At 38.9% G+C, this 24,061-nt stretch overlaps 1 long non-coding RNA gene across 1 annotated transcript in view; it reads left to right on the forward strand.

Annotated features, from left to right (window-relative positions):
• The window catches only part of LOC147761864 (uncharacterized), a 38,728-nt gene that overhangs the window by 8,404 nt on the left and 6,263 nt on the right, over nt 1–24,061 (forward strand). Inside the window, exons 6-7 of the long non-coding RNA XR_015334876.1 lie at nt 3,690–3,787; nt 13,284–13,413. This is a non-coding gene — a long non-coding RNA (uncharacterized LOC147761864). The remainder of the gene's footprint in view (nt 1–3,689; nt 3,788–13,283; nt 13,414–24,061) is intronic.

Here is a 24,061-nt window from a genome sequence, read left to right on the forward strand (position 1 = left end):
ATTGAAATTAAAATTAAAATTTGTCTAAACGTGCATATTACCATACACCGTGTTTAAAGGGTTCTCAACACTTTACATCCTAATACAGCTTGTCAATTTTCATGTTTGCTAGTTTATTTTGATTTGAGTGACGACCGACCCTCTACTAGGACCGCAAATTATATATGAGTATTTTTCTTCAGTGCAAGAGACTGCATAATGAAAAATCAATCTGCAACTCTGGTATAGGATGGCCTTATGTGTGTAATAATATACAAGTAGGGGCAGGGGTACAATTTTACAGTACAATAAGTCATTTATACATCTATTGATCTCATCGTCGGGTCATTGTTTACAATAGCGCTTTGTCGCTGTGCGTACCTTTTTGCATTTGAGTTAGACTCAGTCAGTAACAGCTGGTGATTTTGTCTCTTTTTTTTTTTTTTTTTTTTTTTTTGCGTTTCATTGACAATATTTTGGCCACCTAAGTAGGGAAATGTGGCTCTTTGTTTTGAAATGACATTTCCATTGTTCCTTTGAACACGCAAAAGTCTTCACCAGGAAGCAGATAACACTTACGTCAACATTCTTACTTTGTAGTAACCATCCAGGGGGGAAAACAAAAGCCTCATTAGGTGTCGTCCTTGACACTGTAAAAGGTGTTAATTTCATGCTTCTATTGTTTGCCCATGAATCATTATGACGAAATTGTAGGGTTGCCAGATCACTCGCGCTCCATTCAATTCTCTTTTTCTGCCCTGCAGCCTGGGATGAGTGATACTTGACTGTCCTTTGTTTACATCTGGAGATTTTCTTTATAATTTGATCAGTGTGCATATTATAATATATTTTCAATCTGGAAAAATACGTGATAATGTAACGATTCTTATTTTACGGATAGATAATTACAAAAATTAATTTCAGATATAATACCCCCTATTTCAGCGCCTATTCCTGGCTGCGTTAATTATGGGGGGTTGGAAAGTAATCCGTTAGGACGCGGATGTGATGATAGCTACTCTTACCAACAGTACATCATCGATCAACTAAACTCAGCCACCTGAAGCAGAATAACCAACAAAAGACATATTGGACTACATCTGCCCTCTTGATGAAACATCTTATGTAAAAAAGGCGATGGCGGTCAAAACATACGTGCCTCGTGGTGTATTAAATGTTCATCGTATTTTTTTCGTTCATTATTCTTATGACTTAAGCAACTTCACCTCCGTAACACCCTTTTTATTTATTTAAACCATTGTTAGACAAACCAAGGGTTTCACTCCAGATTTCACGATCGAACAAGTGATCATGAGGAGAGTGTAGCATGCTATAGTAAACTACCCCAAATATATACCCAACACCTCCAGGGTTTCACGATCGAGCAAGTGATCATGAGGAGAGAGTGTAGCAGAGAACTTCATTAATGGTCGTCATAATTGGTGGTTGCCTTGGGAAAATGAGTTACAGGATTACATAATACAGATACGTGATAACAAAAGATAAATACTAATTTTTTCCCTGATACAAAATCCCCTATTTCAGCGCTTATTCCTGACTGCGTTAATTACGGGGGATTAGAAAGTAATCTGTGAGGACGCAGGAGCGATGATTGCTACTCTTACCAACGGTAAATCACCGATTTACTTGACTCCGCTATTTCGAGCAAAATCACCACGAAAAGACAAATTAGACTACGTTCGCCCTCTTATTATAACAAAGAATGTAAAAATTTGATGTCGGTCAAAGAAGAGGCCTAGGCTACGTGCTTCATGGTTTATTAGATAGGCCTATTCATAGGATTTTAGTTCATTATTATAGCTTTACCTCGCGAGACCCCTTTTATATATTTAAAACACAGCACCCCACAGGTTTGGCGATCATGAAGAAAGGGAGTGTGGCAAAGAACAGAACCTCATTAGGCCCCTAATGGTCGTAATAATTGGTGGTTGCATTGTAGGCCTAAAATTGTTCATTTTAGTCGACAAACTAAGCTAGAAGAAAGAACAGATCATTATCGCCTCTCTTTACTTAGGAACAATAACTGGCTAGATGCAGCATTTACAAGTTCTTTTATTTAGAAACTGCCGATCCTTTGTCTGGGACTGCCGTTCAACGCCGTTTAAATGACGTCCGAGAAACGGCGATAACGACAGAGACGTCCTCGAACATTTTTGGACTCAGTGAAAATAAAATAAAAATCCGTTAAGAAGTAGCCTTTTAATGTCCTGGCAAATAACTTTGCGATGGCTCAGGGAGTTCTAGAAAGAATGACAAGAAACGACATTAGGGTTAATAATAGACTTAAAACTATCAGAGTGTAGGCCTGTCTTAATTACTTCATTTCTAAGACCATCTTGTGATACGAGTCATGCTACACTACAATAGAGGGGGTAGCAGTGGATGATTTAATACAGGGATACCATCGATAGTTTATCAATAGAAAATCGCGATCCTCAAATGTTTTTTTTTTTTAATTCATTAAATATAAACTGTTTTTTATCGTGCAATGGGTCTGGCATAGTTGTATTGACCTATCAGTTGGCCAGGGGCGGACCCAGAGTTATTTCCTGACAGTCTTCCAAATTATCTTTGTTGATCCATCCTCCATTTTTTGACCGTCTTCCGACAGAAATAATTAGATACCTGTCAATGTAAGGTTTAAATTCTGACCGTCTTCCGGAAGACCCAGAAGACGCCCTAAATCCGCCCCTGGAACTTGGAAACACGTGGTTCGTCTACAATTGCAAATGGCGGAGGTGCCCTGGAAGTTATTGTCGTAAAATTAGCTGGATACGTGCACGTGAGAAAATTATTCATTAAATTCAGTTTTCAAGCGTCAGCTTAATCTGGTAAAATGCCAGACGAAAAAAATCATAGATAGAGCCTTATGACCCACTGTAGAATGATGCCAAATAATACATCAACGACGAAGTTTATAGGCAGATAAACGTGTTTCCATTCTCGGCTGACTGAGGAATGGTTTGAGAGAGCATTTAAAGAAGAGGCGGGCGAACCAATAGTGAGTAGGAAGTGTGCTGCAATCAAGACGAACAATACCGATCATAAGTGGACAACTAATAACCCCTAATTAAGCCCGGGTTACGCACTGCTGTGTTGACTCCTTGCTGGGGAGCGGTAGCGGCCTCCTACTGCTGTTAGTAATCACGCATTGTCTTCTAACTTGCGGCTTAGTTGACTCCTTGCTGGGAAGGGCTAGCGGCCTCCTACTGCTGTGCGTAACACACATTGTCTTCTAACATGCGGCTACACGTCGGTTGCATTGTATTAATAAAGTAATACCTATTCATAAGGAAGGGGGCGGATGGTAATCTGACGAGTATTAAATCAGTTATCGATTAAACGCGTACCAGTAGTCTTGTTTTTTATTGGCTATACGGTAGTTACTGTTTCACTTAAGTTTTATTGTTTATTTTCAGCAATGACACTTGTAGCAACAACACTTGTAGCAATAAGTCAAAGTGAATAAAGAAGTTTTATGCTATTACAGTGACCATTAACAATATATGTTGTACCTGACAAATTATCATTGTCTGTTGTGACATTGAATTTGTCTGTATGTATTCTGATCACTGGCTATGTCTTTGTTGTCGCTGTATGTGTATTTTGATCACCGTGTTACGTCTGTGTTGTAACTACTTTATATGTCTACATATATATTTCTTATTTATGATTTATTATTTTTTCAGTAGAAATAAAGGTGTGTTTCCTGGATTATCATCACACTGAGGACAGTTGAATTTATCTGTTCACCAACTTGTTCTACAACCTCACAGCATCATCAAAGGTCAGTGCAACAACCGTATTCCTACACAGGTGATTCTCTTCAGTCGCATTGTGACCATGCACTGCTGCTATCCCAGCCAGAATGGGAGCCCCGGCTGCCCACGGAGCCCAGGCTGACAGAGAGACTGCCAGGGAGACTGGTCTTTTGCAGTCTGGGGCTCCAGTGTGCAGTCTCCTTGTGCAGGCAGACTGCAAAGGGGTGCAGAGTTCAATGTCCACTTTTTTTCACCCAGGCAACCCAATCTTGACCAGCAGATTTTCGACAACGCAACTGATTTCATGGCAGATAGTTGCGCCAATGTACACATCTAAAAAGAGTGTACATTTTGTCATTTAAACCATCTTCAAACAAACACGCGAGTGATAGGTAATCTAGACTAAACCTTAGCAATTAAGCGAGACAGAAAGGCCATTTTCATATTCGTTCAGGGGACTGGAGGATTGTCAATGGGAGATCGTGAGCGATCTGAGCATGATGATAAGGCAATTTCCACACTAGTTCAAGGGACTTCGTTACTGTATTTGTCAGCAAGAGATCGTCAGCAATCCGAGCAAGCCTAGATGCTAGAAGGCAATTTTCATATAGTCAGCGGGAAATGGTTTGCGTCACAGGGGCGTAACTAGGCACATGCTCGGATACACTGTGCGTACAATATTATTCTCTATAAATTTATTGTATTTTTCAAGGAATATTATCGAAAATCCCAATCGATTGTAAGTTAACGTCACCTGAATTTACAAATCCTCTGTATAATTTATATATGCACAATTGTTCTGACACCCCTTCTCGTTTGCTTTCACAAAATTGAGGTAAACAATGCTAGTTACCATCAGAAGTCCGATCTTAATCGTCCATCTAGATCGAACTTCCTTTATCTCTTAATTAGATGGTAAAGTGCCCTTCAGCTCACAGGTAGTCTCTGTCTTGAGTGTATCGAACGCACTCTCGCTGGTAAAAATCTACCTGTGCGTTATTTTCAAAGAGCTGCCCCAGCAAACCTGGGGGCACTAGATAAATCTGATCATCGGACTAAACAAGGAGCCAGAGAAACAAATGAAGATTGATTTTTCCTGCAAAGCTTCAAAGAATTTTGACACAGACTTGATCCAGCTTAACCCTCCAAACTAACGAGGTGACATGGGCAATTTTTACAAAATGTACAAACAATTAAACTAAGATGTATTAGTACTTTATCCTTTAATATAATTGGTTGATTTTGGGAGCCATGCACCCGCATGTAAGCTGGTTGATGTCTTATTTAAGTTCAACCTAGAGAAGTCGACCATGAAGTGGATATCATGAAGTGGATAACAAGAAGGCGTCATAAAAGTACAACAATCCGAGCTTTCTGTTTTTCAAATTATTTTTTGAGAACTCAGGATAAGTACAACAAACCATATCAAACAGCAGTACCGCACCGTTATTCAGAATGTAGCTCGCTACAAGCAGGCACAATCTTTATAAGTGTCCAAAGTTTGTGTCAGTAAGCCCCTAGTTAAATAAATATAGTGTTATGAGCAAGGCTTTTCCCAGCAAACCATTCAGCCATCATTTGGAAAGCCACTGACATCACCGGACGGCCTATATTTTCAAAGGTGGCTAGACGGCTTACGACTTTTTTTGAAAAATGATGGCTTGTCGGGACAGCCGAGGACATTAATTGTAAGTAATTTGATGTACCCAGCTTTTATGATGCGTCACAGATGAATGGTACTACTTTGTAGTGTACGCTGATATTCAGTCACGACAAAACTACTCCCTAAAGCTTACAAAACATCATAAAATTTTTCTATTAACTTTAAGATACACATTCCACGCCATATGCAGCAGTGACAAGAGTGACCTTCATGCGGTACAAAACACTCTAAGCAAACTAACCGCCAATTTGTGAAAGGGGACACCTTCCGGACCTTCATACGCATGGCAACTGACAAAGCTACTTGACAAAAAGCCAATTTTCAAATTTTCAGCGAGAGATCGTTCGCAATCCGAGAGAGATGAGGAGGCAATTTTCATATTTGTTAAAGAGACTTTGCAATTTTCGTATCGTCAGTCGAGCGAAACGAGAAAGCTCATATTCGTTCAGTGGCTTTCGTTTGGGGAAGATCTTCAGCCGGAGTTCGTTCTCGCTTGTTTTTAACCCTCCCTCCACATTGAAATTTATAATTTTTAAAAATATTTTTCATTTCATTTGTACATTTCAAGGGACTTCATTAGCAGAAGATCGTCAGCAGGAGATCGTTAAGGATCTGAGCGAGACAAGAAAGCAATAATGGTAATCTTTATTGCAGCGCTTAATATTGCTTCTTTTGTTCTGTTACTGAAGTCTCTACTGTTAACAGTGCTATTGTGTGCCTCAGCAAAAATACCGATTGCTATCTCACACTGAGTACTGCTGTAAAGAAACAACAGCCCAACTCTTAAATGTACATACGAACAGAGCATCGGTGGAGCGTGGATTCCCAGAAACACATGTAAACCACTTCTTCTAGTTTCTTATACGACTCTAATAAATTCGACATGCCAAGGGATAAACTGAATAAATCACCCGATCAGCCATAAAAGAGCTTTAGAGTGCTCCTTTCTTAAAATTTTTGGTTGTCAACTACTTTTGTGACCTACTTTTCTGCCCCATTGACATACAGCATAGAATGCTAGCAGAAAAATCTGTTCAAACATCACTTTCGGGTAAAATTAAACAATGCCTTTTGGTAATTCTCTTAGTTATACTACTTGAAACTATATGCTGGCATTTGGTTGGTTTTTATGACAAAAAAATTGACTTTGTATGTACCTTTAATAGATTCTCCTGTTATCTGAATGAATGGTGATGACGTTGTTGTTTAGCATCCTAAACTAACTGTACTGATCGTTATCTTGCACCTTGGGCTGCACATGTAGTACTCAGGTAAAGGTATGCTAGGGCAACATTGCCGACCGTTAGATCTTTATGAGCGCTAAAAAATAGCCCAATGGCTGATTTTAAGGTGTACGAAATTCATAAAAATCAAGATCGCACAAAATTGCTTACTGGCCGAAATTCATGGCCCAGAAAAAACTCCAGACGGCTGATTTTAAGATCGTTCAAAATTTAAGAACCGTTCGAAATTCGGGGCACATTACCATAACCTATAAAAATTAACTGAGTGAACAGATTTATATTTTTTAATAATGCTGTGAAAATATTATATTTATTATTATTGCTATTGTTATTATTGAAATCAGACAAATGATTGAAGTCTTATTATAATATACAATTGCATAATATATAAATTTTAAACCTCATAGTTAGCATCAATTTTAAGTCGGACTTGTGATTAAAATTAACTTCAATATACCAAATTCATTTCAAGCTATTGACTTGTTTATCTTAACTGTCAGTTTGATATAAACAGTTTGCCTACAGCTTGCTCAGTCAGGTCAAATAACTATACATAGCACAGTTTAAATGGGCAGTACATAAGGGCAGTACATAACCATTAAGCTGTTTCAAAAATCTAAGCCAGAAGCTAGGTCAGGAATGTTCTAAGGAAGAGGCAAGTAATCTGAAAACATTGATTTCTGGATTGAAAAAGAAGACTTTTTTTTGTAAAATTAGAAAGAAAAATGCAAAGTTAAAGAGACAGAATAAGAAGTGAGCATGTAACTGTCATTCTTTGCTAGTGGTACACTGGGGGGGGGGGGGGTGCAGCATAACAAGAATGTAATTTAAATTTAGATAGCTAATGAAATTCTCATGACATTGTTGTGTATGTCTCAATAACAAATCAGAGAAGATGCATGAGCAAGGAGGATGCTGTTATTAAAGCAAAAAAAGAGAAAAAGAAAAAATATAGCGAAAATACGGTCAAAATGGCGTGGAATTCTGACCCTACCTCTTTTTATGAACAGTTTGTTTAGGTTTTGAATGAATAATTGAAGCAGGAAATACACCTACTGCAAGAAGATATGATAAACAGAATGTGCACATGGTTATTTAAATAAAAATTTATTTGAAGTCACAAAATTACCGTAGCTAATGTGTCCCAGCCCAATGAAAACTTCATCTAATCCTATCTTTCCATATTAAAACTCTTCAGTGCATCCAAAGTAGTCTGTCGGTTAGTTTTTGTCACGAATTCGAAGTCCATGCAGCTAATATCAGTTTTCTTAAGAATTTCACATTTCTTGCTCAACAAGGTTGAATTTTCTTCACCGTGTCCCATGTAACCTTAGTTACGCTGAAACTTCAGAGATTGATTTTTATCAGACTACTTTAAAATGCAGCGTGAAAATAATACATCAATAGCGATCTGCTTCCATACCCACTAATTGATGATGTCTCACACACAAATGGCTTCTTTTGCACACTGAAAAGTCAGTTCAAAGTGGCACGTGTCCCATTCGAATAACTTGTAACGCAGCTACGATCTCAAGATCGGATGCAGGGGCACACGTGTAATTCCCTCAATTTATCCGCTACGGGACCATTTATAGGGATCTTCTTTGTATGATGGTGAGAAATACTGAATTTCATTTCATTTTTCCTCAATATATAGTTTCAACATAGGTCTATATGTGTACCGATTGATTCTTACCATTCGATTAGTGAGGTGACTTCTTCTGAACTTCTGTTTTTCGTCTGTGTCACATGGTAATGTGGTGACACCGTATTCATGTTCTCTTGTTCTGGAAAACTCAATCATCGAAATTGAATGACTTTTTTTAGTTTTGTCTTAAATTAAGCTGCTACACTGTATTCAGTACGTTTAAAACTTAACCGTCTGTAAAAACAGCAATAATGGATTAATCGCAACACTTACATTATACAGAGACACAATGAAGCACCGAAAATGGGTGATGAAATAGGTGTCCCAGAAATGCCTGTTTGCCACTCATAATGCACTGTACTTTGTTTGAATAAGCAATAAACTATTTGTAATCTTAGGTTACCCATAGTTCGTTATCAGAGTAAACAGATTCTTTGTATGTTTTTTTTTTTTCAGAATCCCAAGAGTGGATGCCTTGGTGAGCACAGAGCAGATATCACCGTGTGGTCCACAGATGTCAGAAAGAATTTTATAATACTGAACTTTGTGTTACATTGAACTTCATTTTGTTAAATTTTGTATTTAACTGAACTTTATTGTGTTAAAATAATAAAAAATGATAATAATTCTGAAAAAAAAAACTACAATCTGGAACATTCTTTAGATCAACTTTGTTCATTGTGTGTCCCATGTAACAGACCCAGCAGGCAAATGACATTGATTCTACGTTGATTCAACGTTGATCCACCAAAATTAACATTGATTCAACGGTGAATCAATGTCATTTGTCTGCTGGGAGAGTTACAGTAAACAAAATATGCGCATTTATCCTCTGTTTGTCAATTCCAATTTAAAAGCATGTGAGAGTGATGTTCCCTTCATGATTGAAGTGTGTGTGGATTATAGCTAAAATATTATTATCATTTACATGATTATATAAAATTTTTGTTCATGTGTCAATAATGTTACCATAACCCACATATTCACCATTTTGATTAATTATGAAATGTGGATTGAATTCTTCAAAACCAGTTTTAAAGCATTGAGACAACACCCCCTTATGATTTAAACTAAAACTGAAAACATTCCATTCGGCTTTCATTAGTTTGTGCCAAATATATCTCCCAGTGTAACACATCATGGATTTGGTGGGTATAGCTGTTCAACTCTCCTGTGTGCCTTGACAAGGGCATCTGCTGTTTCCCTTTTGATGAAATGATAAACTGTGATGGTGTAGCTATCACATCACAAAATTATAGCTTCCCAGAGAAAGTTTGAAATTTTTGGTCAAATTCAACATTTTGTAACCACTAGCAAAGAATGACAGGTAAATATTTTAATTTTGTATTTTCCTATAATTTACTAATGCACCAGGATCCATAGAGCCTTGGAAAGTGTTCAACTTTAGCCCAGCACTTTAAATTCTGTTTGAGGTTTTGAAAAGTACTTGAAATTGCTATTCAACTTGAAAAAGGTTTGCATTTAACCGTTTTGGTCCTTGTCAAAATATTAATTCAAACTTTGTAGTTTTTGACATGAATGCATAGACAACTAGAAAAGCACTCTGACAGTGCAGACCTCCGCCACGGCAGCAAAGTCTCCACCCAATGCCATTTTGATTTTTGATTATTGATTGATTAATGATCCAGATCACCACCAATAACTTATCATCTGTTCCTTGGCCCACTTCTGACAGTTTTATAAAATTTCATCAAAATCGGTCCATAAGTTTTTCTGTAATGTTGCTAACAGACAGACAGACAGACAAACTAACGGAACCAAAAACAGAACCTCCTTGGCGGAGGTAATAATTCACAGATGGAGATAATACCTTTTAAAGCATCTTTAGTACTTTTCATCGTCAATTTTCAAAAAATACAAAGTTTAAATGAAGTGAGTCTTTTTTCCTTTGGTATGTACAATTGTGTTAGTGTATAACTTGCCCTCATTAGTTAAAAAAAAATCCTTGAAAACTACTTGAACTAGTGCCTGAAAAGTCACTGGACGCCAATTGCTCTTATGTGTCTGTACCTGTATGAATCCTGGCCAGTGAATTCTATGATAGTTTTTGGAATGATTAAATAATGTACAGTAGAAGTAGACTGTACAGTAGAGGGATGGAATTTATACATCGGGTCATGCTACATTGTCTTCATAAAATTTCTATGATGAGTTGGTGTGTAAGGAATCTGCAGGTGTGTGTGTGTGTAAGAGAGACATGGAGGTTATACATCACTTTTTGGTCAGCCTAATTTGATAATTTTGAGGCAAGAAGATTTACATATAAGATAAAATTGAGGTTTTTCCTCTATTTTGGATTGTTTGAATTTTTTTAATGAGTTTTAGGAATTAATTTGTTAATTTTCTTTTAGTTTGGTGTGTTATTTTCCATTTCAAGGTGATATTTTACTGCCTGCAGTAAGTTTTGCATATCCTCCCCTCTGCTGCATTTTAGTGCTTTTTTTCATCTGCTTGGGGGCAGCACCTTACAGTAAAGTTCTTGTGACTGGGAGGCTAAACTGGTAATATATCTTGATTTTTATATACAGACACAATAAGTGTTTTTACGGTAATTAGGACTAAAATGCAGTGTGAGTTGGAAAAGCAGTGTTAATTGGCTTCATTTTCTGAAGTTGTTGTTTTTGTGAAATTTATTGGCATTTTCACTGTCAGACTTGGAACTCCATGGGCATGAAGCTGAATGGTAATCAAATTTTCTACACATCCATGTTATTTATATTAGATATTTAAGTTGGTGGTAATTTCACTTTTAATCAGTTTGTAATATTGCATCAAAATTGACAAAAAACTACTTTGTGCACTGCGACCACAAATGTTATGAAAACAAAACTGTGTTACTTACAGTGAAGTTATTGTGACTGGGAGGCTATACTGGTAAGGTATACTGTTTATACTAAATATCTGTGGGAATGGTCCTTAAGGCTAACCCTAATCATTACCCTAGCCCTAAGTCTTATCCTAAGTCTAGCCCCAAGTCTTACCCTTACCCTTAACGTAAAATTAACCCCACTTTTTTAAGTGTGACCCTGAACATTAGCCCCATCTTTTAAGTGTTACTTTAAAATCAACCCTACCTTTCACCCCCAATCCATAAAAAACAATTTAATGAATAAATAACAGATAACAGGGTATGTATCAAATTCAAATTGTTCATTATTACTGTGATCTGGATGGTATCTAATAGCTTTCTGTGGCATGCCTTTTCTGTACTGATAACTTTTTCTGGCCTTGAGTCCTACGTTTTCTATTTTCTTAGAACAGTTCTTGTTTTGCATGTATTTGACTTGTTTTTTAGTCTTTTCTCCTTTTGACTTGTTCATGTTCACTTTTCAGCTAGCAACGAACAGAGGAATTTTGAGCAAGGATGGCCCCAGTATGATCCAGAAGCTGTACTGTGTGTCTACTCTGCCACTGAAATTCCTTGACGTTGCGACACATTTTGGCTTTGTTGATGTATTAGTGTCAGTGGTTTACTGCTTCTGCTTCTGGCTGTTACTATTAAATTGCTGAGAGAGTATGTACTGCATTTCTGTCTATTTTGTAGCCAATAGCTTGTCTTAATTTGTTTTTATCCTTATCAGTCATATGTAGCCTGTAGCCCTCTGGTAGCATGGGCTTGTTTCAGTGGTACCTTTTTGTACCCTGGCATGTGACCCAGTGGGCAAATTATGTTGTTTTAACGTTGAAACAACATTGAACCATAATGTTGATAATATGTTGGATAAATATTGGATTTGAAAGTTGGCTCAACGTCAGATAACAACATTGTATCAACCCCAGTTGTTAGACAACATTCTTGCATAAAAAGACATTAAAATGACCTGAAAAGTTTTTATTTTTGGTACAAAACACAGGTACACAATTATAACGTACACTGTAAAAACATCCAAGTGCCTGCTTTGTCTGATTTTTTCAACGCATTTAGCTCCTAAGCAGGTTTTGTACCTAAGCATGGTACACCCTTTTAGCTTGGATGTGTTTAGCAGTAGGACATGTTTGATGGCTAAATATATGTAGGGTATATATGTATGGCCTTTAAGTTAAAATTTCCAAGGTTTAGATATATATATATATATATAACAGAGTCACAGTTACCTCAACCTGTCTATCTATAACAGGGTACCGAGAACTGTCAACATAATTAACTTCACTCCATCATATTTACAGCATCTTATTCATCCTAGTGTTAGCTGACCTTGCAAGGAATTCAGTTTATTGGAATGTATTTCTGAATAACAAGTTAAGAAAATTCACTGGTTCACTAAAGACACAAAACAACTGTCACTTTTACTTTAAAACACTTTTTTAAAAATTATTTTGATAAAGTTATTTACAGTATTGATAAACAAAGTATCATGTTTTCAATAATTAATATTTTAAATTACAATCCATGTCTGCAAGGTTGTGTCAATGACCAAAATACAATGTTGAGTCAACATCACATTATGACGGTGTTTTGACGTGGCTGGATCAACGTTGATTTTAAGTTGAATTTAGGTAGATCAACGGCAATTCAACGTATCAATCTGTTTTCAACGTTGATCCAACGTGACTATGCCTGCTGGGTGAATGACTTAATTGCCTCTTTTGTACAAGTTATGGTTCACATTGTAACATTCTATCATGGCATCAGTGGTATAGGTCAGTTTTTTTAACCATCATGTTCACATCTGATCAGGCCCGTAGCCAGCAATTTCAGAGGAGGGGGGAGGGGGGCGTTCATTTTCTGAAAAAGTGGACCTTTTACCATAAAATCATCAAGTACATATAGATCAAATTTTGCCCAGGGTGGACCTTTTCCCAGCAAAAAGGGTGGTTCTTTCTTTCGAACCCCCCAAACCCCCCTGGCTACGGGCCTGCTGATATTACAGTGAAAATGTCGTAGCACACTGCTGCTTAACATCATCACTGAATCTGTTAATCAGTTTTTAATTGTCCATTTTCAGTTGTCTAGAAAACATCCCAGAGCTCCAAGATACTTTGGCCGGTGCACATGAATTCTGTCCAAGACTGAGGTGATGGGTGTCTTTAAATTTCAGTAACAATGGAGGGCTGTTACTTGTTGATGCCTGTGAGGTAGGTTGGAATTAAGTCCTTTAGTGCATGTGAATCACCATCTAAAATGTGGTATTTCACAGGTGTTGGCTCAGTGTCCTTTTGCATTTCTACCACACATGCCTTCAAGGTCTGCTTTATCACCATTGCTGGAGTTAGGGGTTGCTGTAGCATAGTAGCGACCCCAGTGATCTGGACACATCTCACGGCAGGCCCGTATATAGCCAGCAATTTCAAAAGGGGGGGGGGGGGGGGTCTTTTTTTCGAATGAGTGGATCTTTCTTGCCTTAGAGAGTTAAGTGTTAAAAGCTTCAAAACTTCAAAATTGATATTTAAAAAAAAGTAAACCAAATACAGGAATGAAATCATGCTGATATTAAAAGTTGTATTAATTTAAAGTCAAAAACAGAAGAAATATAAAAGAAACAAGTGTTCAGCTCATCAAGTATTGTCATAACATTACAATTAATCTAAAGCTCCACATAACATGCAGGCCTATGTGACTGGGGGAGAAATCTATTTATAACTATAACATTGTGTCATGCTTCTGTGTCTTCATTTAATATCAAAGATGACTTGGTGTATGTGTCTGTAGTGTATGTGTTTGCGTGTGTGCAAGAGAAAGATGGAATTTATACATCATGTCATGCTACATTGTCTTCATATAATCTCTATGATGAGTTGGTGTGTGTGTGTGTGTGTGTGTGTAAGAGAGACATGGAGGTTATACATCACTTTTTGGTCAGCCTAATTTGATAATTTTGAGGCAAGAAGATTTACATATAAGATAAAATTGAGGTTTTTCCTCTATTTTGGATTGTTTGAATTTTTTTAATGAGTTTTAGGAATTAATTTGTTAATTTTCTTTTAGTTTGGTGTGTTATTTTCCATTTCAAGGTGATATTTTACTGCCTGCAGTAAGTTTTGCATACCCTCCCCTCTGCTGCATTTTAGTGCTTTTTTCATCTGCTTGGGGGCAGCACCTTACAGTAAAGTTCTTGTGACTGGGAAGCTATACTGGTAATATATCTTGATTTTTATATACAGACACAATAAGTGTTTTTACGGTAATTAGGACTATAATGCAGTGTGAGTTGGAAAAGCAGTGTTAATTGGCTTCATTTTCTGAAGTTGTTGTTTTTGTGAAATTTATTGGCATTTTCACTGTCAGACTTGGAACTCCATGGGCATGAAGCTGAATGGTAATCAAATTTTCTACACATCCATGTTATTTATATTAGATATTTAAGTTGGTGGTAATTTCACTTTTAATCAGTTTGTAATATTGCATCAAAATTGACAAAAAAACTACTTTGTACACTTCCATCATAAACGTTATGTAAAGAAAACTGTGTTACTAACAATGAAATTATTAGTACCACCAGCATGTACGCTGGCATTACTCATGGTTTTAGTCCCGACCCGTCTCGTAATTAAGGCTCTGCAGGGTGTCGTGGGATACAAGTCACCGTTACCACTTCTCCTCCTAGACTGCAAGGACCTGGGTACCCATCTCTTGGTGAAAATAAAATGTGAAATACTCTAAAATTAGCAGACATATGCCCTTGTTACTATTGAACTTAAATAGGAAGTCATATACTGGTAATGTAACTGTGACCGTGAAATTGACCTTTGACCTAATTTTCACCACGAACTGAACTTTGCAAAGTTTGTATCCCTTATATCTTGAAAACTGGCAGAGATACGCCCAAAGTTACTGCTGAACTTGAATAGGAATTAAGCCATATACTAGCAATCTAACTGTGACTTGAAATTGACATTTGACCTACATTTTATGATGTTTTCGGGCCTTTATATCTCCAAAAATGGCAAAAAAATGTCAATAGTTACTATTGAACTTGAATAGGAAGTCCTAAACTGAAATTGACCTTTGACCTTCTTTTTCACCCTGAACTGAACTTTGCAAATTTTCTTGCCCCTCATATCTTCAAAACTAGCAAAGATATGAAGTTTTGCCCCTAGGTTTTCTTAAGGAAAACCAATACACCCATTTTCTAGAAAATCACAGGAGTGATCAATGTTAGGAAAATACAGGTCAATTTGAAGATCTGCAAGTTGAAAACCATTTTTAGTATGTTTTTTTTTTTGCATATTTTGAGGACTCTTGTTGATTGCATTTTATTAAGCTTGTCAAGCATAAGACTGGTGGTGGTGTCCCTTTTTTGGGGGGGAGGGGGCGTGGAATATGATGTTGAATAAGGTCCTAGAAAACAGGTAAGAGAGTTTAGATTCATTACTTTGCGTAATATTAAGATAGATTGCAACATCTATGATGTAAGGTCTCACTTTGTAAGTATCTAGTTCCACGACTATCTCACGAGGTGGTGTGTGCAGAATAAAAATTGAACGAAAAATATTTCCCACTCAGTACAAATGCTTATACTTGTAGTATTAGATGAGGAAAGTTGGGTCTTTATACAGTTGTAATTGTTTAATCATTAGTGGGAATGGGATAGGATAAATCTTAGGTGCATTTTCGGTAGCTGAATAGCAATAAGAAGTGTAGGCCGCCACCTTGTTTATGTTTCAGAAAAAAATCTCTCCAAACAGCTTTTCTCCCCTACAAATATTGTGCTAACAGCAACCCATTCCAGAAACCCACTGTAAGGAGTAATCTGCATCTGGCATTGATAGGCAAACTGGGTAGCATAATGAAGAACAACAAAATTTCTATGACGACAAAGATTAGAATGTTGAGTTGTTATGTGTTTTCCATTCTCACTTATGGAAGCGAATGCTGGACTACATCCCAAGGTATAGAACAACGAATAGAAGCGGCAGAGTTGTGGTTTCTCAGGAAAATGATGAGAATATCTTGGACAGTGAGAATGACAAATCAGGAAGTGTTGGAGAGAGTAGGAACAAAGCGTTTCCTTCTAAAAAGCATACAGGTAATGCGGAAGGAAGAGCTGGAACATCTTAGTGTGACAGGCAAGATCAATGGAAAGCGAAGCAGGGGCAGGCAAAGATTAACATACACAGCAAGCATAAGTAGATGGACAGGAATAGCGGAGCTAGACCTGTTGAAGACCGCAAAGGACAGGAAGAGGTGGAAGTCCATGATCGCCAACGTCCTAATGGGACAAGGCACTTGAGAGAGAGATTTACCAGTGTTTTCAGTGTCATTTTATGTTTTCTCAAATACATTGTCTGCAGAAGATACTTTTCATTAGACCCAGACAACTAATCTGCTTATCACAGATTTTTATTGTTGTTAAGTATCATCTGTACAAATTTAAGAAATATTGGACAAGATTTGACAAAATTATAAACATTTAACATTTTTAAGCTATGGTATTTACCAGTGTTTTCAGTGTCATTTTATGTTTTCTCAAATATATTGTCTGTAGAAGATGCTTTTCATTAAACCTTGGGATTTGCCAATTTTTTCAATGTTATTTTCAGTTTAACCAAATATATTGTCCAAAGAAGATTTTTCATTAGACACAGTCAACTTGTAAAGTTTCCACCCCCTTTACAATGCGTAATTGTAACGCAAGATTGGGCCGCACAGTGTTGAGTTGGCGCAGTCTTCGTACAAAAACCCAAGACGTTCACTTTGGGGTTAAACGAAAGAGTTTTATTTCTTCTACATCTGCCCTTCTAAGCTAACTGTGGTTCTTCTATATTAAACACTACAATATTCTGCACTGTACTTCACTGTCCAGTATGGCTCTCTGCATAAGTTATTCTATTCACCAGGGGAAAACCCCAGCCCTATATACTAATCTGTGAGTAATTCAAAAGTATTTTACTCTGAGCACTGTCACCCAAAAGCTATTAACATAATAAAAGCCCTAATTCAGAACCCCAGGTCGGGCACGTCCAAACCCCGGACACTGGGTGGGGAAGACCGGGTTAGGTCATCTCAAAGGTGTATTTCTGTGCCGTTCTCTCATCAAGGTCATGGTTGATTAGTGGTCAAAGTTCATTTATCAGCCAAATGATTTTCTAATTGGTGCCTAAAGCACGTACTTGTCAAAAGGGGCTGAATAAATGAAAATAATTGAAATTTTAATTTCTACCAAAAAGGAAAAGGTTTTACTTAATGATTTGGGTAAACGCACACTTGAATGAAATACTAGTGTGGCTTTTTGGGTGGCCGAAAATGTTGCATAATGTTTTAGGTCAAAGAGGCACATACTTTACACCTTCATTCCCCAAAAGACAAGTTCCATCTTGTCTTCCAATTATTTCTACCAAAATGAATATATGTTTCTAAGGTTACTTAATACTAATAATTCTTTAGTTATTCATTCAATGTTCATTACAGTTACACAAGTCTATGCTCCTAATTGTTATGGAATTCTAACATTCCATATTCATGTATATTCATAGTTCTGTTTCCATGTATAGTTCCTTCCATATTCATGCATCGTTTCGTGTCCATGTTTTCTAGACATAATACCGCGACCGTTTGGCCGGTGGGACAGTATAGAGAACTGTCGTATTGTTCCTTGCGTTGGAATACGGTTGTTCTTCCGTTTTCCTCATAGTGAGATACCCATTCGGGGATTGGGGTTGTGCTCCATCCTCTCCGTCTAGACACTCTGGCGGTGGTGGAATCTCCAGGGTATTAGGACACTCTGTTGATCGCCTCGTTCCACGTGATGTTCCAGGTGTCGGTTGGTCAATGTCCATGGGTTCTTCATATTGATGTACAGTTTCCGCCAGCATTCTCAGTTGCACTGGTTCTGGTGGTTCTGGTCGGTTGTATCGGTGGGCACAAAAACAAAGTCGTTTGCGGTGACGACGCAAACAGATACAAAGAACAATTAGAATTATCATGCATGCTATGACAATCCCCGCAACGTACGTAACAGACATTCCGCTGGTCGGTGCAGACCAAAAGTCCGGTTCCTGCTCAATCAGTGGCGCTAGGTGAAGGTGCGCAACTGGTTCAAGATTTTGAAAATTTGGATTTCTCAATCTTTTTGCGATGATTCCTGATGGTATCAATTCGTGCACATTGAGGGATGGAATGTCGTTTACCAGTTGAGATCTGAGTGAGACTCGACCTGCTTTCTCTGTTATACCAGGAAGGGTAAAGTTACTTCCTGTTATCGTACATTTAGCCAGGAGCGTCACAAGATAGGTTCCTGCCTTGAGCGGGTATGAGACCGGTCGTGAACGGTGGCATCGCTTCGTCACCTCTTCTCCCCAGGTTACCAATACGTATTCGCCCAAGACTATTTCTGTGGCAGTGGAAATGCCACTGCCAGAGGTCAGCTCCACCTTACATGCACTCCACTGCGCATGGTTGTGCGAGATGATGGCTCTGGAGCATAATTCTGAACCTCGGATGTAGACGGCGCCGGTCCTACACACCAAAGGTTTCCAGCCAATGCAGCCAGACGGGTAAAACACATTTCCGGTTCACTCTACTATACCGATAGTGGCTTCACCATGTACAACTCGGCTAGCGAACCCTGTGTTGTTGTATGGCTGCTTGAAGGACCGGATATCGTATCTGGTCGCTTCCTCCTGGCTGATCAACAGTAGTTTGACCTTGTAGATTAAGGTGCTCCCTCCCCACACCGGGGAGACCGTAATGTGTTCATAATACCACTGTAGCGGGTCTATCAACACATCTGTTGCATTGTCCGCTGCCAGTGCAAGTGTTTCTAACAGTTGAGACGGTGGCAGGAGTTCTTCTGTCAGGCGTCCCAACTCCAGACTAGCCTTTTGACGATTGAACTTTTCAAAAAGTAGTCTGTAGTCCCTTACAAGCTGTTCGAAAGAGTAGACCGCTCGATCTAGCTGGTAGGTAGCCCACATCTTATTCAAACCAACCCTGGTGACATTAGCAAATCGGTTTAAGTCTCTAAAGCGGTTGGTGACGACCATATTCAGATAGTTGGAGATGTCATTGAGACGTCTTCGTCCGATGTTAATGGTGTCCACAGTGTGATTTAGTACTGAGATGAGCTTGTTAATTCGATGTACGAGTACCTGGTTATTTCTTCGTGTACTTAAAACAATGTTCTTCAATTCTTCAACATCCTCGTCTCTAGCTAGGCCGAAAATGGATTTTCCCAGATCTGCGCCAAAATTAAAAAAGTCCTCGCTTGGTTCGCTGGCCATTTCGAACGGCGATTGGATTCTCAATCTCTGGCAAATTTAGGTGGTAATTCACAATGGTAGTCATTTTCAGTAACGCTCTCCGAGCTTTCTGCAATCGGAGAACCAGCTGCGACAGGTCTTGAGGTTCAATCCAACCATCTTGATAGGTCGTACCTATTTTAGTTTGCATGTTCTTCAGGGTGTCTTCTATTGGCAGTTTGAATGTGGGTCGGTCTATCACTACCAAGAGGGTCCATTCAATGGTTTGGATCCTCATTGGTTCTCTCCCAGTGATTAGCAGTCCGTCTCTTAGTGGGCTTATGTCATTTGCTTTAGCCCATCCTACAATAAGGAGTAATAGAGCGAGGGTAAGTCCATAGCCTCGTCTATGTGTCTTCTTTTGTTGTCCCCTCGTCCTTCCATCTCTGATGTTCTCCAACGATGTTTTTGCTTGATATCTTTGAGGTGGGGGAATTTGGGACCCAACGGGATATCTCTTTTCTCCGTCCATTCTCTCGCCCTTTTTCTGTACCAGGTGTTGTACTGATGTGTCGGCTGACGATACTCTTGTCTGGGTTCGACTTCGGCAGAGTGATCCCACTCTAGTTCAGATGTGTCTCCCTCTGTGCCTGCGGCAGGAGTGCCGCTACTTGGCTCAGGTATGGTGTTAAGTAGTTGCCTTTCCTTTTGATCTTCTTGTGGCTCTCTTTGATCCTGGATGACAAATGGAATCAGTGGAGGGCGTGCCGGTGGTGGTCTTCTGGGTCTGTGTTTTACGTCATCCCAAGATATGTTGGGGTCTACTAAACACAATTTATTTCTGTTTACTGTCAAAACTTTCCCAGTCTGCTGATGACGAATGGTATAGACCTTGCCTTGCCTATTGATTACCTCATATTGTGGATCCCAACTGCTGGTGAAGGTCAGGCGCTCTTGTGCTTTTAATATTACCGTGTCGCCGATCTGAAGTTGCTCCGCATTCGCTCGGGCATTCAGTCGTGCACGGTTGTACTTCCGGGAGTTTTCTAGGTTGATTTTAGCTGTCTGTAGGGCTTCAGTCATATCTTGTAGTCGACCATTCAGCGGGTGTGTTGCTGGTGAAGGCATTAGCAACTTGGTGAGTGGTAATCTGGCACGGCGTCCATACATCAGAAAATATGGAGTATAGCCGGTCACGGTACTCACAGAGTTGCAGTAGGCCTTTAATGTGCTGCCCATCTTCTCTTCCCACCTGTGTGGTTCATTGTTGAGCAATCGCGTCAGGATTTCTTTGATGGTACGGTTTACTCGTACAGTTTTACCATTGGCTTCCGGCGAGTAGCTGGTCGTTCGTCTATGTTCCACACCTACCTTTGACAGGAAATGTTCAAAAGCTTTAGAGCAAAATTCCTTTCCTCGATCGGTAATAATTACTTCCGGAAATCTGAATTGTGGGAAGAAATCTTTGGTGAGCGCTGACTCCACTGCTTCGGAGGTCTTGTTGGGAATTGGGTAACTCTCTACCCATCCTGAGAGGTGATCAATCAGATTGAGACAGTACCTATTTCCTTTTGATGATTCTACAAATGGGCCAATTAGGTCCATCCCAATTATCTGATTGATGGCTGCTGGCATAGGCATTTCTCCATACTCCGCACCTTGTTGTCGGGGAATATGCACTTTGCATGTTGCACATCGATCTAACTGATCTTGGATGTCGGCACGCATTCCGGGCCATACGTAACTCTGCCGTACTCTGTCAAGAGTTTTACCACTGGCACAGTGTCCCACCTCTTCGTGACAACGTTTAATCACGTTTTCACGGTATGGCGATGGTAACAATATCCGTGGGTAGATGGCGCTGGTGCTAGTTGGTCTCTTAATGGAATATAGGTGGCCGCTCAGCACTTCATATTCCGAATCCTCATTTAGAGCTAACTTAAACTCCTCTCTGAATTCGTCTTCTTGTTGTATCAAAAGTTCTTTTGGATCAATGTCGTCTGCTTCCAGTGGTACACGTCTCAAGGCATATTCATCGGGGATGCATTCTGGGTCAATCCAATGGGAGGTGTCGAAAGTGGCTATTGTTTCTGAAGGTGGATTGGGTAATCTGCTCATCACGTCTGCCCTGATATTCTTTTTTCCTTTAATGTATTCGATCTTTGCACCGAATTCTTCCATGAGAATAGCCCACCTTTGTACTTTGGTGTTCCTCATTTCTTTGGTGAATAAAGATTTCAGTGGTTTATGGTCTGTGTAAACGGTCAGCGGGCAACCATATAGATATGCACGTAGCTTTGAGATGCTGTACACCATGGCATACGCTTCCTTCTCAATGATCGGCCATCTTAGTTGCAGTCCTGACAGGCTATGCGATAGTACTGGACGACTCTCTCCACACCACTTTCGTCATTTTGGACAAGAACTCCTCCTATCGCGTAGTCTGATGCATCCACATACAACTTATATGGCTCATTCAGTCGGGGGTAGGCCATGACATGATTGGAGCATAACAGTTCTTTTAGTCTTTTGAAACTCGTTTGTTGTTCTTCTCCCCAGTGAAATGTTTGCCTCTTTTTCATTAGTCGATACAGGGGTTCGGCAACCTTGGCAAAGTCGGGTATGGTTCTGGCATAATAATTGCATATACCGATGAATGACCGCACATCTTTGACTGTGCGTGGGGGTGGTAACTTGTTTATGGCTTCCAATTTTTCTGGGTCACTACGCACTCCGTTCTCGGATACGACATATCCCAGTAGCTTCACTTCAGTCTTCATGAATTCGCATTTTGAAGGTTTCATTCTCAGGCCTGCTTTCTTCAATCGTTCTTGACCGTTGGAAAAGACAATTCCCAGACAGCCTCAGTAATCTGGCCCACATCTGGCCCAGATCTGGCAACGTCTGGCAAAACGTATGGCCCACGTATGGCTTGCCAGATCTGGGCCAGATGTGGCAATGTTTGGGCCAGATCTGGCCCAGACATTGCCACATCTGGCCCAGTCCACATTTGCTCATGTGGCCAGATGTCGGCCCAGATCTGGCAATATCTGGCAAAGGTATGGCATGCCGGCTGTGGACCAGAAGTGGGCCAGATGTGGGCCAGATTAGGGCCGGACATGGACCACATATGGCCCAGATTGTTTTTTTTTTCTTTTTTAAAATTATTTTTAATTATTCAATTAAGATTACTATAAAAAAAAGACATACAAGATTCAAAATTCAAGTATTTATTCTGTGCTAAAACCCTAAACAAAATTATTACACATTATATAACCTTGCTGGCAACTAACATGTAACAAATTAAGGGCCACTCCTTGTCTTTTTGTACAAAACAATGTATGTTTGAAAAAAAAAAAAAAAAACTACACTGCAAAAAGGCAAATATACAGACACTTAACAGGAGGAAATGTCACTTACATACATGTAAAGAAAACAGTTATAACAGCAATTTTTTTTTCAACACAAAGCTGCTCATCGAATCTGAATTAACACAAATTACAAAAATTGTAATTAATTATGCATATACATGGGGGGGGGGGAGGAGTTTGAGGGGGAAATATTTTTTCCTTGACAAGCTTATAATTATTAAAGGAATCAACAATGGAACAAGTAACTCTACCAAGTTAACAACAGTTCATTCAAATGTCAAGTCAAAACACAACATCCCTTCCTTTCTTGGAGAGAAACGGTCCTTTAAAAACATGTTAATTGACAGTTCAGTCTTTAAAATGTCTTTTCAAACATTTGCAGAATAGCATATGAACTCCAACTTTTATTCCTTAAACCACACTGAAAATTCTCAAAACTAATCAACTCATATCAAATCCCATGTCCTTTCACTACTACTGGTCTCTTCCTTTGCTTGCCTTTACGTCACATTCAAATGTTCCCTTCACTTTTAAAGGTTTCTCAGACGTGTATGAATAATACTGTTTGTTTTCTGGTCCTCCACAAGAGCCACATTTATTTTTCTTGGATTTCAGAATTCTCCATGTATTTTCATCAATGATATTACATGATGCACCTGAATCTGGTAATACACTGAGATTAACACCTCCTCTATTTCCTCCATGTCTTCTGTGTATATTGCATTGGTTCCCACACCAAATGTATATGCACTCCTGGATTATCATGTTCAAAGCTGTCATTTACATGAATAATAGTTTCAGTTTTGCAGACTTTTGCAAAGTGATCCAACGTTCCATGTTTTCTCAGTCGGGGAGTTTCTACTTCGTTTTTCATGTCTAAACTCGTAATGTTAAGACTGGCTTGGTTTGTCAAATGACTTCGGTTTCATCATACTCACAGTTTCTGGTGTTCCAATTTCATTTAAAGCGTTAACTGTCTTATGTATATTCATGTTTCTAACCTGTGTTTGGGAGAGTCCTGAAAATATCTTGTACACCTGTCCCTGCTGAATACAACATAAGCGCGCGTCTCCTCTGTCATGTATTTTTAATTTTCTAGCTTTGTTCATTATTCATGCCGTCCGTTGGTTCTGAAACGATCAATCCTTCTCCGTCAGCGAAGAGTTTAAAACTGTCTAGCCATCACGTCGAGCGTGACCCTAATGTCTCCGGACTTCTGTACGGTTCGAATTTCG

The sequence above is a fragment of the Lingula anatina genome, chromosome 5, assembly GCF_051362555.1.
Source record: "Lingula anatina isolate TDL-2025a chromosome 5, LinAna3.0, whole genome shotgun sequence".
Classification (NCBI taxonomy): Eukaryota; Metazoa; Brachiopoda; class Lingulata; order Lingulida; family Lingulidae; genus Lingula; species Lingula anatina.